Source organism: Carassius carassius, chromosome 6, assembly GCF_963082965.1.
Source record: "Carassius carassius chromosome 6, fCarCar2.1, whole genome shotgun sequence".
Lineage (NCBI taxonomy): Eukaryota > Metazoa > Chordata > Actinopteri > Cypriniformes > Cyprinidae > Carassius > Carassius carassius.
In genome coordinates, this window is record NC_081760.1 from 25,227,223 (window position 1) to 25,245,715 (window position 18,493).

Here is an 18,493-nt window from a genome sequence, read left to right on the forward strand (position 1 = left end):
TATACATATATACATATACATATATATATATATATACATACATATATATATATATATATATATATACATATACATATATATATATATATACATACATATATATATATATATATATATATATATATATATATATATACATATACATATAAAGATATATATATATATTTATTATTATTTTTTTTTTTTTTTAATGGTTCATTGAAAGTCATTTGCTCATTCATCAGACTACACTGTACATTTTTGCACAACTCAAAAGCCATGTTTTCTTTACATTATTCTGTGGTACACATCCCTTTTTTAAAATCCCCATCACATTAAATTTAGAATGCAACCCCACATTCATAGTTTTCACATGGCTTCTTATGACATGACTCTATAGAGTCTGCAGCAGCAGTGTAATGCTCGGTGAAGTAAGGGTGTGTCATATTATTGTGACAATGTCGAATAATTAAATGAATTCATTTAATGCACCAGCCTAATTTCACACCATTCAGACTGCACAAATTTACCACCAGCATTTCTTCCCTCTGCTTTAAAAATGCCAAACTGGGGAAACCTTTACATTTTACTTAACTCTGCCTTCAAGTACATATATTTTTGCAAGAGTTATGCAACATCTACAATTCAAACAGTCTTTCCAAGAATGAGAGACCTGTCTTCTGCGTTACTTTAACCACAGACAGTGCGTCACATCATAAAACTTTTATTACTAAATGCCAAAAAATGTATTGTAATAAAATGGGAATAAGAAGCTGTCATACTATTTGAAATGTGAATTTCAAAATTTAACAGCTGTATACCTCCGAAAGAAAAAAAAAAGTCATTTTGGGGGCAGTTTGGGGGGTTCTCCGTTGCACCCTTTTTGTTTTGTATTTTCAGTTCTTGTTATCTGATTTCTTTTATTCTGTAGTTGTATAAATTTTAACAGAGTAAAGTGTTAAATATAGATAAATAAAGAAATAAAGCCAATTATGGATCACTGTATCTAATAGTAATGATCTAATAATCAGAGAAGATAAAGTAAAGATGAAGTGGTTCTATGCTATGTTTTGATTGTACAGTCGTGGCCAAAAGTTTTGAGAATTACATAAATATTGGAAATTGGAAAAAGTTGCTAAGTTTTTATAATAGGAATTTGCATATACTCCAGAATGTTATGAAGAGTGATCAGATGAATTGCATAGTCCTTCTTTGCCATGAAAATTAACTTAATCCCAAAAAAAACTTTCCACTGCATTTCATTGCTGTCATTAAAGGACCTGCTGAGATCATTTCAGTAATCGTCTTTTTAACTCAGGTGAGAATGTTGACGAGCACAAGGCTGGAGATCATTATGTCAGGCTGATTGGGTTAGAATGGCAGACTTGACATGTTAAAAGGAGGGTGATGCTTGAAATCATTGTTCTTCCATTGTTAACCATGGTGACCTGCAAAGAAACGTGTGCAGCCATCATTGCGTTGCATAAAAATGGCTTCACAGGAAAGGATATTGTGGCTACTAAGATTGCACCTAAATCAACAATTTATAGGTGTAATGATATAAACCTTCATAATCTTCGGCAAGGAGGAGGCGGGAACCGGCAGACAATCAAATGAAACTTTAATAATAAAAATAAACACAAAACAGCGCATCAGCCCCTCACGGACAACTGAGGCGCACAAATAAAAAGCAAACACAAAATAAATCCCAGGCCTGGTCCTCTCTCGTCCGTCACTGTTGTCGCTCCGGTTTTATATCCCTCCATCTCCTCCGTGGGACTCGAGACCGGCGAGTGTCGCAGGTGTCACTCATCTCTAATCACTCCACCGGCCACGCTCTTGTTCCCACTTCCATCGGCCTCGCCCCACTCGTCACAATAGGATCATCAAGAACTTCAAGGAAAGAGGTTCAATTCTTGTAAAGAAGGCTTCAGGGCGTCCAAGAAAGTCCAGCAAGCGCCAGGATCGTCTCCTAAAGAGGATTCAGCTGCGGGATCGGAGTGCCACCAGTGCAGAGCTTGCTCAGGCAGGTGTGAGCGCATCTGCACGCACAGTGAGGTGAAGACTTTTGGAAGATGGCCTGGTGTCAAGAAGGGCAGCAAAGAAGCCACTTCTCTCCAAAAAAAAGCATCAGGGACAGATTGATCTTCTGCAGAAAGTATAGTGAATGGACTGCTGAGGACTGGGGCAAAGTCAAATTCTCAGATGAAGCCCCTTTCCGATTGTTTGGGGCATCTGGAAAAAGGCTTGTCCGGAGAAGAAAAGGTGAGTGCTACCATCAGTCCTGTGTCATGCCAACAGTAAAGCATCCAGACACCATTCATGTGTGGGTTTGCTTCTCATCCAAGGGAGTGGGCTCACTCACAATTCTGCCCAAAAACACAGCCATGAATAAAGAATGGTACCAAAACACCCTCCAACAGCAACTTCTTCCAACAATCCAACAACAGTTTGGTGAAGAACAATGCATTTTCCAGCACGATGGAGCACCGTGCTATAAGGCAAAAGTGATAACAGTGGCTCGGGGACCAGAATGTTGAAATTTTGGGTCCATGGCCTGGAAACTCCCCAGATCTTAATCCCATTGAGAACTTGTGGTCAATCCTCAAGAGGCGGGTGGACAAACAAAAACCCACTCATTCTGACAAACTCCAAGAAGTGATTAGGAAAGAATGGGTTGCTATCAGTCAGGATTTGGCCCAGAAGTTGATTGAGAGCATGCCCAGTCGAATTGCAGAGGTCCTGAAAAAGAAGGGCCAACACTGCAAATACTGACTCTTTGCATAAATGTCATGTAATTGTCGATAAAAGCCTTTGAAACATATGAAGTGCTTGTAATTATATTTCAGTACATCACAGAAACAACTGAAACAAAGATCTAAAAGCAGTTTAGCAGCAAACTTTTTGAAAACTAATATTTCAAAAAATTCTCAAAACTTTTGGCCACGACTGTAGACTTGGACTGAACAACAGTTAGGAAGGAGAGTCCTTGTTGACAATACAATCTTATCCGTAGGCTTGGGTTAGTCGGAAATCAAATCAAGCCGAGACAAATGATTCTGCTATCACAGAGAGCCTGTTGTTAACTTATGTTCCAGTGAATACTATGCATGTTATCACAAGTAATATACATTGATGACTACTCACTAATCACTTCCTTTATCAAGAGCTACAGTCTATCTAAGTAATAAGCAGCTGATGTGCTTTGAATCACCTACTGAAACCCATTACATGTTCCGACTGATCACAAACAGCTCAAAAGTGCCAGGATTGGACTTTTTAGGAGCGTCTATACATTTTAAAAATGCATTCATAAAGTGTTATTTAGTATACAGTGTCTATTTCAAAATTAATATGGTTTATTTTTTGAGATTTTGAGGTTTCATTGTTTTATAATATTAAACCACAAAATATTTTTTATCACAAAAAGATGAGTGAAAACAAATTGATTATGTACAGTAATGTACAGTAAAAGATTGAATTGTTTGTGTAATCATTTAAGTCGGTATTTAGCATTTGCAGCAGTAATTCACAGCATTTCCTGCTGTTTTCTTTATTACCCTTTGTTGCTTGGAGTGTTCTTTTTGTTTCAACGTTCAAGTTTTGACACAATACTGACTCACCAGTGATTATTTGCATCCCATTTTAAAGGGAATGACTACTTATGAATCTCTTTACATTATACTTTATAGTCATAATAACTTTATATCACTTTATAGAGATCTGATTGGCCATTTAAGGCATATTGAAGAGGGACAAAATAGGTGACAACATCTAAAATGTAACTGTCAATCAACATTAAATGCATTTAAAATGTATTAAATGCATTAAATTTTTTTTTGGTCTTGCAAACTGCCTACAGCTCTAATCTTTATCACAGTTAGATTAGAATTAATTCATGCAAGCATGAATCTGGACTTTACAAAGCACAATTTTAGATGAAAGCTGATCCTTGAATGTTTTTGTTGCGGTCTGTAGTACTTTCTGCTATTATTCTGCTATATTGAAACCACACAACTGTCCTTCTGAACTAACAAAAAATGCTGCTGAAGTTACTGAATATCTGTAAAAGCAAACATAACATGATGGTTTAAAGAGGACACAAAACATAAATGTATTACATAAATTAAATGTAAACCAAGTTAAATGTAAATGAAGTTGTCTGTCTTATTTCTAACTGTTTTACTATTTCAAAATGCTTTCCAAATTTGAGGGAGATTTTTCTCTCCCCTATTTAAGCTTTGACCCTGAGCTTGCCATATATGCATATGCATATGCAAACAGAACAGATTTTGAATGAAACAGACAACTGAAAGGCAGTTAGGTTTAGAACACACTTTGTTTACAACAGTTTACAATGCTTTAGGCAGTTTAAAAACATCCATTTCAGCAGGAATTACTAGCTTCAGAATTTTCTGAAAATGAAATGAAAATTATGTTATGATTTACACTCATTTCGTTTCAAATGCGTGTTTTTTTCTTTTCCCCATGCAATGCAAAGAATTTCAAGCATTTCAAGAACTGTACACAATATTGTATCATATTTTTGTGTGAGAAACAGAACAGAAAATCAAGATAATCTTCCCTTCCAGTGAGCTATTATGAATTTTCATATTCATGAACAAATCAGTTTTGTGAACTAAATGAACATAACGGCTTAAAACATCCTGTTTAAAATAAACAACTGATTCCCAAATCACTAAATCTTCGCTCTACCTCTTCTACAGACCGCTTTTCTCATGAACACGCCAAAGAAAACTAGGCATAAGGATACTGGAACATTTCTGATACTTTTATTGGGTTTTTCATTCTTTTTTAAAAGCCTAAAAGCTTTAGTTCAATCTTGCATAAAATGACCAACCCAGTATACAATTTTTTATATTTATTTTTTCCTTCTCTTTCTGTGTTCATCAGAAAAAAAAAAGTGTAATGAGTTTGGAACGACATGAGCATGGGGGATGCATGTATGGATGGATGAATTGCAAAATATATATGACTGACTGCTGCTTCTGCATCTTTTGTAGCACTTGCTTTTGGAGGCCATGTGAAAGAAAGAAAGAAAGAAAGAAAGAAAGAAAGAAAGAAAGAAAGAAAGAATGAAAGAAAGAAAGAAAGAAAGAAAGAAAGAAAGAATGAAAGAAAGAAAGAAAGATTTTGCTGCCAACTTTTACTATATGTATTATATGTGTGTGTGTTTCTGCATTCCTGTCAAAAGAGTGAAAACACAGCACCTCTTTAGAGATCTGACTGCTGTGCGCCGTCTGTCTTTCCAGCTCTCTCCTAAGCAGTGTGTTCTGTTTCTCCAGCTGCAGAACCCTGCGTGCCAAGTGAACACTTCACACACACACACATTCAGAAACCTATGATTAGAGTCACGCACACATGCAAACAGTCAGTAAACACAAAGATGAGCTTCTGGTTTTCAAAGACAAGTGACCTCCTCAGACTTCACCTTTGTTTCAGTCTTCTCTTGGCAGTTGTTGGAATGTTGGCACCATAACCATAAGAAAACAGCACCCTCTCTGCCTCATCTTCATTTTCCACTTCAAAAAAAGGAGAACAAGTATGTTTAAGAGCAAGCATTTCTAGACCACCCTGCTACAATCATGGCCAGAAGACACTGAATATCTAATATAGGACCATAAACAGTTTTCTATCTTCTTACAATACATACTGTGTAGAAAAGTTTTTGAGTGAAGAATGTTGAAGTGGTGTTTATACAGATAAAAGAAAGAATGAGGCCTATAGGCAAGTTTGTACAACCAACTGGACAAGATCATAATGACCAATAACAAATAAGAATGTCCAAAATAAAGAAAAGGAAGTTCTTGAATTATATTTTAGTGTAATTTTCAAGGGATTGCATCCAGTATCAACCTGCATTCTTTGCACTAGGCGTTCTTTCTCATGTTTGATCTATGCAGATTTGATGAAGTTAAAAACCTGTTATTAACTTGATGAGGTTAAAAACCAGTTGTTAACCCGAGGGATTTTAAAACCTGGCTAGGCCAGCCTTTTGCATCACCTCAGCTCAGTGTCAGCATATTCACTGACGTTTAGAAGAAGGTTGTATAAGAACAACAAGCCCTGTGGCCGTTTTGTCAATCAGTCTTCAGGTCTGATTGAGTATGGCATTCTGAACATGCAAACCTGTGGCAAAACAGACATGCAGCGTATTTAACATGCTTTAAATGTTGACCTGATGATGAGACTGATTATAGTAGTAAACTGTTTTTGCAGTGCTCACATGTGCTTTTTGCAGCAGAACGGTTTCATGAGTTGTCATAAAACAGACTGCTCATAATCACAGATTTTACCACAACATTCACATCCTTAAATCGACAGAATCATACATGCAGAGATAAGACCTTTGGGTAAGAATTTAAGGAAGATTTGGCCTAACAGACTTTTAAATTCAAGCGTGCAACCTGCTGGTCTTATCTTATCTTTAGTCCTTAATTGAAATGACTGAAGCAGTCTCTGGTCTTACTCTCTGCTGCCTGCATGGTAACATCATCCATCTCCTTTTCCAACCGCTCGTATGTCTCCAGTCGTGCTTGCTGTTCAGAACTCTGGGTTCCAATTCAGTGATGCGTTTCTCAGATGATGTGTTTAGCCCATAAAACTCTTTTGTTAGAACCTGCATTAGCAAATCAAGAGAGGGACAAAGATATAAAAACAGAAATTGAGTAACAAAGGTGGTGTCATAACATAACGTTCGAATAGGTTTCATGATGATGTCAAATATGTACAATCCTTGTTTTATGAGGCTGGCATGGGTTTGAACCTTTGTCTGATGTCTAAATGAGTTGAGATTGAGTGTGACACTCATTACAAGAAATATATATTTAAATGTAAACCTGACATTTGAAGAATTAAATCATAAGTTAATGATTAACGAACTGATCACCCAAAAATAACAATAACAAGACTTTCTTTACTCAGAGGGGCACAGGTGGAGAAATGTTGAAGAATGTTGGCTTAACTTAATTTTGTGTTTCTTCCTCATGCAAATCATATTTATAGATGCAACATGAAAAGCTGATAATAATAATGTAATGTATCAAAAATCTTGAAAAAGAAGCTTGTCCTTTTTACTTCATTATATGATAAAGAGCGGACTGTAAATTCAATATTTCTGTTTTTGTGTTCCTAGGAAAAATCGAAGTCATGCAGCTTGGAAATGGCATGAAGTTGTTGTAAATGATGACAGAATGGTGAAGTAATCCTTTCGGGTATTAACAGCTTGAACTACTAAGCAATTAACAGGTTTCAACTTGCAATGAGGCTAAATGAAATCACTTTGTACAGGTTTCATGTGCATGGCATCTTTGCCATTCGGATTTTATTTTAAAGTGCCTTGCCTCCAGTTTTTTCTGGTGTTTCTCACACTCAATTTGACAAAGGCTGAGGTTGCTGGCCGTCTCCTCCTGGACCATCTGGGAACGCTCCAACTCAAACTCTTTCAGCTTCATCAGGTTAAGCAGTTCTGCCATCCTGCTGTCTGAACTCAGCTGCAACTGCCTAAACCTGGACAAAAACACAAATACAGGTGCATCTGCATTCGCTCATTCTGCACACTATCCATCGGTGGAAACAGAAAGAACAACAACTCTGCAAAATGGATCCCATGCAAAGTTATTCTAAAAAAATCAAAATGAAAAACAACATCTGTGATAACAAAGCTTAATTTCCAGCAGCCATTACTCCAGTCTTTAGTGTCGCTATGATCCTTCAGAAATCATTCGAAAATTGTATAAATCACAGTTACGCTGCTTAATCATTTTATAAAGGTCATTTATCAACATTATAATTATTATTATCGATGCTGAAAAGATGATTTGCTGCTTAAAATTTTTGTGGAAGCTTTTTTTTCAGGATTCTTACATAAATAGACAGTTCAAAAGAACAGAAATCATTTGAAATAGTATTATAGTATTATACAAAAACATGTAATGTGTATAATCTGGGCTGCGATTGCTAAATTAGAGTGATTGCCAAGCTTAGACGCGTCATCCTTTGACGTGCTTAGTGTATTTCCTAGGGCAGAAAGTCACGGTTTTCTTGAAACCCCAAATCTCAACATGCCCAAACAGATTGAGTATCGGTTTGTGTCTTCCTACATTTATAGCCAGGTCTCTGAAGGATTAAACAACTCCTACTGAATGTCGGAGTGCTCCAGGGGTTTTGGTTGAAACCGTGACCACACCTACGGAGGAGGTAAACTGGCAGGTCAAGATTTTTCCTTTGTGCGTTTTCACTAACATCCAGTCAAATGCAGGCAGTTTTGTGAAGAAAACAAAGGACATGTCATCAAAGTGGAGACCAACACCTATAGAAATAATTGTGACAAATAGAACATAATTGGGCAACTCCCATCATACATTATGGATTAAGAATGGATATTATTAAGCTATTTATTGGCTTAAAGTATATTAGACTTTAAATAAATTCAGGGAAAATAGTAAGGGCGAGGAAGAAGCAGTATGTTGTTTATTATGTTAACTTTGCTATACAGGCATGTCATCTTGGAAGCACACCTGCAAGTACATTTGACACAACTGCAAAAAAATGTATTCAGCTTCATTCCACTTCTTGACATGACGCAATGCAATGCAACACTCATCTCTATTCTCCCTTCCCCCACTTAAATTTGTAAGCCCAGAATAAAATTACTGCACAACATGTACACGGACCGTAGACTCAGCATCTCAAGAACAGGGTAAAGGAGCATCTGTCGTTTTTGCCCTCGGTCAAGCTTCTCTGTGAATGCGAACAATCCGTTCCCCGGGGCTGAAAAACGTGGGGTATGCCCAACAACTGTGTGTTGAGTATCTGCTGGTATGAAAGGCATGTGGCTGGAGCTCAGTGACACCGTAAGCCTCTCACATGGGCAAATAAGGGCTGACCCCTCAGGAGAAAGAGGAGGCGCAACAACCTGCACTGCTAGACACCCCTATCAGCTGGCTCGTAAAAAAAAATTAAATAACAGACACATCTTAAAGTTTAGAGACAACAAAACAGAACGAGAGGAAAGAGAGAGCAGCAAAAAAAGAGAAAGTGGTAGGAAAAGTAATGGTCCCACTTTATATTAGGTGGCCTTAACTACTATGTACTTGCATAAAAAATAAGTACAATGTACTTATTGTGTTCATATTGTATTGTAAAACACTTTTGCTGCTATTGAGGTGGGATAGGGGTATGGTTAGGGAGAGGGTTGGAGGTATGGGTAAGTTTAAGGGTGGGTTAAGGTGTAAAGTATGGGTCAACAGTGTAATTATAAATGTAATTAGAGAAATTAAATACAGATGTAATTACATGTAGTTTTTTTTAAATATAAGTACAATGTAAAAACATGTATGTACACAATAAGTACATTGTACTAAATTATTAATTAAAATGTAAGTACATAGTAGTTAAGGCCACTTAATATAAAGTGGGTCCAAAGTAAGTTAATGAATCATAAGATTCATTGCCATTTTGCCCAACTGTGCCCAACTGTGCCCATTGGCCCGCTTTCAAATATTTTGTACATTTTAATTTGAGTAATGCAAGCTTGATTTAAACAAGTCATTTTATGTGCAGCATATTTCCAATCATTAAATAGCAATATAAATATTGTTTGTTTATCTGTGATTTAAGGCTATGCCATCTTTCATGGCCATTTTAATGGCAAAATCTATAATATAATAAATTATATTGAACTGCTTACCAAGAAAGGTTAACCACTTTTTAAGTAACCAGTTTTTAGAAATAAATATTAAATTCTACATCACAGAGTATGAGGATGTGTCATTCCACAATGCTTGTTTTTACAAATCAATTATTCTATTATTCTAATTTATATATTAATATTATAATTTATTATTAATAATTCAGTTCAGCTTAGATTTAGACTGCTGTTTAAACGTTTGGGGTCAGTAAGATTTTTTTTTGTCTTTGAAAGAAAGAAAGTGACAAAGACTTGTACATGTTTACCAAAATTTATATTTCAAGTAAATGCTGTTCTTTTGAACTTTCTATTTAAAGAAAAAGAAAAAAAAAAAGGATCACGGTTTCCACAATAATATTAAGCATGGCAACGATTTTCAACACTGATAATAATAAGAATATTACAGGGTTCCTCAAATAGCGGACTGCAGTGTGGTTCTGGAGCCCAGATTAATTTCAATCCGACCATGAGACGTAATGACAGCGGTAGCCTTTTGTTTTTTTCTATCTAGAGATATTCTTTTCTGCTTTTTTCAACCAATGACATAAAGCAACACATTAAGAGCTGCAGATGACACAGTTATTGTAACAATAGTAGCAGAAACATGGTGAGCAGCAATTTATGTTACTTTCACTCGAAAACTGCAGGAAATGAGAATGCAGAAAATAAAAATATTTTTTTCTGTCATACAAATGTGACTCTGACCAGTCAGATAAAACTGGTTTGTAAAAAATTTTTTCAACATAAGTCCCCCCGCCCCCCCCCAGCCCCCCATTGGGTTCAACTGATGAAATATAATATAACTTTATAATATAATTTTTTTTTCACAAAACAAAAACCACTGCCTTGTCTCTCAGGGCCCAAAGTTATCATCTTTAATGACTATTTTGATTCCATTGGGAAGTAAATATAGAGACTGGACCTCTTGGTATAATTTCTGAATCATGAGACTGAAGACTGGAGTAATGGCTGCTGAAAATTCAGCTTTTCAGCAAAGGAATTCACAATATTTCACATTATTACTGCATGACTGTATTTTTGATCAAATAAATTCAGTCTTGCTGAGCATAAGATACTTCTTTCAAAAGCATTAACAAACATTACAGACCCCAAACTTTTTAACAGTAGTGTATAATGCTGAGCTTACACTAGGTTTAAATTTCAAGTATGTAATTTTTCAAGCAAGTGCTTCAACATTCTGTGTTTTGGCTAAAGACATTCACCAGTAGAGCGTACCAAAATAGAAATACCAGTCTGTTTTCTTTTCTAGCCAGTTTAGCATGTTTTCTTGCTCCTGACATTTACCAAGGCTGTTTAAAACCAGAGCTCAAATACTAAATTAGCCTGTCTGTGAGTCTTCACTAAGCTTTGGCGACTCACTGATTATTTTCCTTAAAGGGGTCATAAACAGAGAAATCAAAACTCCTTCGACATAAGAGGTCATTGTACTATAAGAAACATACTGGACGTTTCAGCAGTCAAAACAGCTTATTTTGAAGCCAATCTGCCAAAACTACAGGTTGTGGAATGTGCCACTTTATGACATAATAGTGTGGCTAAACCCCGCCTCTGGCAGAAGAAGATCAACGCCTACTTGGACATCACTGCCTGTTTAGCCCCACCCACCGATTCGCACGTGTAGTGTAAATAACGAGAAAGGCAAATGCAGGTCTGTGCAGAAACCAAACGATAAAGATGACTCCGAAGACAAGAAGATGCAGTGCCAAGATGTGAAAAAACAGTCTTTGCATTGCCTTCATCCTGATCGTAACATTAGTAAAAAGTGGATAAACTTTATTTTTAATGAAGCTCCCGACCATGTCTGTAAAAACTTTATCGTGGATTTATTACTCAATTTATCGTGGATTTGTTTACAAATAAAGCACGCAAGATTTTCAGAAAGAATGCATCTAAAAGACGATGCTATGTGACTATACTGGATCTGAATGTAATGTCGCACCACACAAGTGAGATTAACTGTTTTTATTACGTGGTCACTATTGCTTTCTCTGTTATCACAGATATATACTGAGTATTTACATGTTTTTAACCTAAATCACAGCAGTGTCCATCTATGAACGATGTAGGCTGTCAAAGATACAAAACTCTTAGCCAATCATAGCAGTGGGTGTTTACTTCTGAGTCTACAATCTGCCACGCCTCTTCAAACAGAGCGTTCTGATAAGACGTCAAAACAGGACAGAACATAGCATATTGCTTCTAAATTATGACGTTTTTTGATGTAAACATCTTGATGAAATTATAAGTGGACCTCAACAGTACTAAATAATAAATAAGGCAGTTCACGACCCCTTTAATTCTGGTCATGTCTTAACTAGCCACATGTCCTTGTTTTAGCCTGTTGTATTTATTTGTTCTAATGCATCTACCACAGCTCAGTGTCCAGAACCAATACTGCTCTCCCTCAAGTGCAGGCCATCATCTTGACAGTGTAGACAAGGATTCATCAGTATTTCATCACAAAGGAATGATTAACAAAGGCATGTTTGGCATCTCTGTCACACAGGCTTTAAAACTGTGGGAACATATACTGTACAACAAATTCCTCCTCAAGAAGGCAGGCTCCAAAAATAATTAAAATCTTTTTCTTGAGGCAGTAACAGGTTAAAATATATACACAGACATCACACTAATAGAAAACATGACTACACCCACTTTTACTTACAGTGACAATACATGGACATGTCTATCATCAGTTCACTCAAAGATTGCTTGATCTGGCCTTAGAGGAATCTAGTCAAGCCTGAAATGTTGGACACTAAGAAAAAAAAACAGGCAAAGTGTAAAAAAAAGTCCTAAAGAAAGATTTTCACAGATTTAGAGGGCATGCAAAGGCTAGAACATGCCACTGCTCATCCCTTATGTGTGCTTATTAATGCATAAGTTAAGTCATTTTATTACAGATAACAAATATTTTTATAATTGGGAGGGAATAACAATGATCCAATTACACTACTGTTCAAAAGTTTGGGGTCTGTAAAGAGTTTTGGATGCTTTTGAAAGAAGTCACCTTTGGTTAACAAGGCTGCATTTATTTGATCAAAAACAGTAATAACTGAAATAGTGTGAAATATGACAATTTCAGTGTCACATGATTTTAATATGCTGATTTGCTGCTCAAGACAAATTTCTTCTTATTATAATCAATGTTGAAAACAGTTGTGCTGCTTAATATTTTTTGTGGAAAGTGACTAATTATTTCAGGATTCTTAAATAAATCGAACATTCCTGCACGTATTTTCTCAATACATTTTTATTGAATAAGTGTCAATCAGAAAATAAAGACAGCTACAGATGATCAAGCATATGTGAGAGGTTTGTATGAACTCACTGGTCTAAGAGTTGGTCATATTTGGCTTGGGCATCTCTTTCTGCATTCAGTGCCCTGTCTTCCTCAATGACACCATTGTCTCGGGATTCACGAAGGTTTCTGAAAGAATAATAAACACTTTTCCTAAAACAGTACTGTACATTATGCAGCAAAGGTTTAAATTAAGTGTGCTTTAAAGCCTTGACACAATATAAATAATGATCATTCATAATCTGTATTATTACATGTAATACAATACAAACAAGCAAACGCCAGCATTCCACTGCTTACTGTTTCTGTATAAAATTCCATAGTTTCACTGATGGAATTTCACTTTTGTGCTTTAAATAAAGAAATAAATAAATAGAAATATTTATATTTCCTACTGTAATTTCTATGATATTCTAAGATTTTTTTAATGAGACTTCCATGACTGGAAATCACAATTTTTAAACTCCTTTACATCCCCAGGTTTTTTGTAGGAAAGTCGTGTGTGAGTGTGTGTGTGTGTGTGTGTGTGTGTGTGTGTGTGTGTGTGTGTGTGTGTGTGTGTGTGTGTGTGTGTGTGTGTGTGTGTGTGTGTTTTTCCAAAGATTTTTTAAAGGATCTGTCCTTGTCCAGTCAGAGACATTAAGGCATGCTCTCACCTGTTCTCTCGCTCATACATCTCTTTAGATGATCTCTGCAGGCTCTTGATTTCATGACTGGTCTTCATTCATGCAGTTTGTTTTCATACTCTGTCTTATAGTGATCTCTAGTGAAGGCATGTAAACAGCACAACTGTCAAAGTGTAATGACTTTACAAAAAAGATTTGAGAGTCTCAATGGATCTTGAATCTCTGTTCCAAATCCAAATATAATAACACAATACTAGAGTCACCAGATTTGGCCCAGTTCATCATATCATATTCTCAACTTCTTAATATAGATCAGTGCTGTGTTCTTCATAAAACTGAATTCTCACAACTGAATAAAAATTAAGTTAAGAGCAGGAAGTGTAAATAGGAAGCAGTATCCTTATTATTTACCACACATACCTAGAAGCAACATATTTTTCTTCCCTTCTTCTTCCCTGGCCTTTTTTGTCTCTTCAAGCTGGGTCTGCAGTCTGTCCAGTCGGTCTTCTTGATGAGCACAGCGCACATTGAGCTCCATGTTCTGCCTGTTTAAATATTCTTTGTCCTTCTGCATCAATGTTACAGACTGCTGCAGAGTTGCTACCTGCGGATAAAAGGAAAAAGAGGTGATAAAGGGTTAAAGTAAGTAACAGGTGGAAATCTGTGACAGATTTATGTTGACATTTGGCTACCAACTGACTAGTGTGCCAGATATATAATTAACTGTCATCCTTGTCATTCGATAATACACTTCAAATATATAGAGGAATTGTACCTTGCTCTCTAAACTCAATTTAAAAAGAAAATAAACTGAAACATTATTTATCATTAACTGTCATCTAAGATGTTGATCATTTAAACAAGGCCCAATAAGTCAACTAAATAACTGGCCAAATTGATATACTGATCTGTTAGTAATCTTGAGAACATATTACCTCCTTATTTAGGTCATTCCTCTCTTTTGTCAGGGCTGTGTGTGTGAGGTCCAGCATTTCCAACTTATGCTATGTGGAGGTTTTTACTTAAAAAAAATCTTTAAGATAGAGTTTTCATTTGTACATGAATGAGCCAACCATGATGTAAAAAAAAAAAAATGACACCTCAACTGTCCACCACGGTTGCCTCTATCAGCCTGTAGGCTCAATTGTGTGTGGAGGAGTCGGGCCCGAATTGGTGTGAAAATTCACAAAATGTGACGCGTTCTCATCTACTTGGGCTTACAACCTAACGGCACGCCAGCCATTATAGTGAGCAGCGGCAATAGTGTTTTCAAATGGACTCTCAAATGGAAAGAAGCGACCAGCCTCCAGCACAATTCAGACACCCACGGACACTCCTCGTAAGTAAAAAAAGAAAAAAAAAAACAGTGTGCGCACTGAGAACGAGCATGAGACTGGCTGCAGTTCCTCTGATGGCCACTGGTGTCAGTAACGGTTAGAAATTTCAGAACCTACGCAATGCTCCTTTAACTCTCTCAACTCTGTTTCATACCCATCTCTCTTTCTGTGGACTCAATAAGACAGGTTATATTTGTATATATGAACACACTACCACAGCATTATGACGACTAAACTAATGATGGCTGTAAGATTTTTTTAATGATTTTGAAAGAAGTCTCTTAAGCTCACAAAGGCTGCATTTATTTTTTCGAACACAGTGAAATTGTTACGGAATACCAGGACAGGAGGCTGTGGGTAACAGAAACACAGTTTATTTAGGAACAAGTAGAGGAGCGGGGAGTGCTGGGTGCAGTGATGGTGCAGGAGGCAGTGAAGAATGGATCCGTAGATGAGGGGTTTTGACACTGGAGGAAGAGGGTGTACCACACACACGCACGATGAAGACTGGAAGCTTCATCATGGGATGATTGGAGTGGAAGATGTCTAGTAGGTTCGGATCCAGGATGTCGTTGTGTGGGACCCACGAGCGTTCCTCTGGACCATATCCTTCCCAGTCCACTAGGTACTCAAGTTGTCCACCACGCTACCGGGAGTCCAGGATGTCTCGAACTTCGTAGGCAGCACCGTCTTCAAGGAGGAGTGGAACCTCGAATATTTACATTTATTCATTTAGCTGACGCTTTTATCCAAAGCGACTTACAATTGCTATATATATGTCAGAGGTCGCACACCTCTGGAGCAACTAGGGGTTAAGTGTCTTGCTCAGGGACACATTGGTGTCTCACAGTGGGTTCGAACCCAGGTCGAACCCGGGTCTCTCACATTAAGTGCTTTTGTCTTATCCACTGCGCCATCACCACCCCATATCTACATCAAGGAGGGCGGAAACTGGAAGAGAGATGTCAGCGGCAGTAAGTGTCACAGTGGTGAGTGGTTCATTTGATACTTCGAAGGGAGAATGGCACTCACCATGGGATGAGGAGGATGGACGGGGCATACGGAGATGATATGCCCCGGGGATGCACAGTAGAGACACAGATTCTGGGCCAGTTTCTTCACCTGGCCCTGGTGCTCTTCGAGGCACGACTGCATACGGGTGGCGAAGCGGATGGAGAGTTGAATAAACCGTTCTAGCCCGATGGTGTCCTCGTATGCAGCGAGATGCAACCGCAATCGAGGTTCCAATCCCTGACAGTAGGTAGTCAGCAAGGCCTGCTCATTCCACTCGCTAGAGTCCTGAACTGAAAAGCATATTCATTGACAGACATTTTTCCCTGTTTCAAGATATAAAGCGGGTCTGCCAAAAACTTCTCGGAAATGGTCGATGAAGATAGAATAATACTGGATAACTGGGTTATTCTGTGTCCAAATTGAATCGGCCCACTGAAGTGCTTTACCTTGCAATTGAGATATCAGGAAGGCCACCTTAGATCTTTCGGTAGGGTATAAGTGCGGTTGCATCTCCAGGACCAGCGAACATTGGAGCAGAAATCTAAATCATTTTTCATTCTGTGTTGCCTGCTCTTGTGGTTTGAGAGGGTGCAATGCCTGTAGTAACAGCTGAGACTCACAAAGACAATGCAGGACATTCCACTCACCATTTGATTTTGTCATAGTTCTCTCGTTTGTAGTCTCCATCCTGAATAAGCTGCTTGGTGTCAGTTCCAGTGTACGGAAGTTCTAAGCGGCCATGCTTTATATATTTTTTCCTTTTTGTTTTCTCGTTATTATGACTTAATTTTATCGTTATCTCGACATAACGAAAGTCGTTTTCACGTTATAACGACTTAATTTTCTCGTCATCTCGACATAACGAAAGTCGTATTCTCGTTATAACGACTTAATTTTCTCTAATAAGTTACAAAACTGTGCCAGCACTGGCACTATAGACCTGAGTATAACTGATGGGGTGTTGTACACTGTCCACTTTACTGCACGCGGACCTTCCTTGTGATCGCTATAATCTGTGCAGTCTTGTTCATTACTGACATTTAATTAATTCATAAATGTTAAATGCTTTAATCAACATGATTATTTTGTGTATTAAGTTCTTGCTAGATGCAAGAGTTTCACCAACGCGTTCTGGGTCATAAAATAACTGCTTATCAAAAACAACGTTGATGTCACTGTATTCTGTTTGCACCTATATCTTTATTTGTGCTTCTTTTAGGCACATGATTAGGTAGTTAATAAGCGGAAATGTTCTGTGTATCTACAGTAGGACAGGATTTAACGATGTAGGCTATTTGTGATGTGCTTTTTTTACTTATTATTAATCTTTATTGTTAACCATATTGATGAGAAATGTAATATATATGTAAAATGCATAGGCTAATATAATTCAGTTTTGTTCTATAATGTTGTAATCGTTTTTTTTCTGCACACACACACACACACACACATACACTGCACATGAACGATCTTTTCAAACAGAAGCTTGTAACGCACATGATATCTGCCACAGCATATAATGACTAATAAAAATTACAAATTATATATAATTTTATTTCAAATAAATAGAAAATTAAAAGTGAGTTTAATCCAAGCAGCTCAAGATCTTAGAATAGTTCTGCATCCTTCTGAAGGCACTCCGTCTGTGTTCGCGGTGTTGCCATTTAAACATGTTAATTACAAAAACAAAACGTTTGGTGTACTGTCTCTGGACAAATCAACAGTGATTGATCAGCCTTTATTTATGTACAGTATTGTAGACGTTATTACCTAGGCGAAGCAAAATTTGCTGAAATATAGGCTACAGTAAAAGCGCCTGCATGGTTGCCCATCAGATGCCTGTCAAAATTGAGTTTGTTACTATAGCAACAGTAAAACTGTCATGTCGTTATAACGAGAAAACAAACTTTCGTTATGTCGAGATAACGAGAAAAATAAGTCGTTATAACGAGAAAACGACTTTCGTTATGTCGAGATAACGAGAAAATTAAGTCGTTATAACAAGAAAACAAAAAGGAAAAACAATTATAATGCATGGCCGCTTAGAACTTCCGTACCAGTGCGAATCTCTGACAGCAGATTTCTAGTTCTGTGCGTGCTCTCCTCTCTTCCTCATAGCTCTGGTTGGGATATGAGAGAACAACAATGTATTTAAATTAGGGCTGAAACGGTTCTTTGAGTTACTCGAGTAACTCGATTACAAAAAATGATCGAACCAAATTCCTCTGCCTCGAAGCCTCTTTTAATTTATTTTAAATCTCACGTCAGGATCTTTCGCAATGATTTTTTTTAATGTGACACAACGCGTTACGTCACCCACAAAGCGGAAAGAGACACAAGCGCTGCGTCCGAAATCGCATACTGCAAGGAGTCAGCAGTGTTTTGATTTGAGGGCACGGGAAACGTAAAGAGAACGTCGTGGCATGTGTCCATTGCAAGATACCACAACTACGGCCCTATGATATGGAAGCATATGAGTAGCAATATTCAATTTGGGATGTAA

At 37.2% G+C, this 18,493-nt stretch overlaps 1 pseudogene; it reads right to left on the reverse strand.

Moving 5' to 3' along the window:
* LOC132142532 (progesterone-induced-blocking factor 1-like) overlaps positions 1-18,493 on the reverse strand; it is a 50,313-nt pseudogene that overhangs the window by 26,853 nt on the left and 4,967 nt on the right.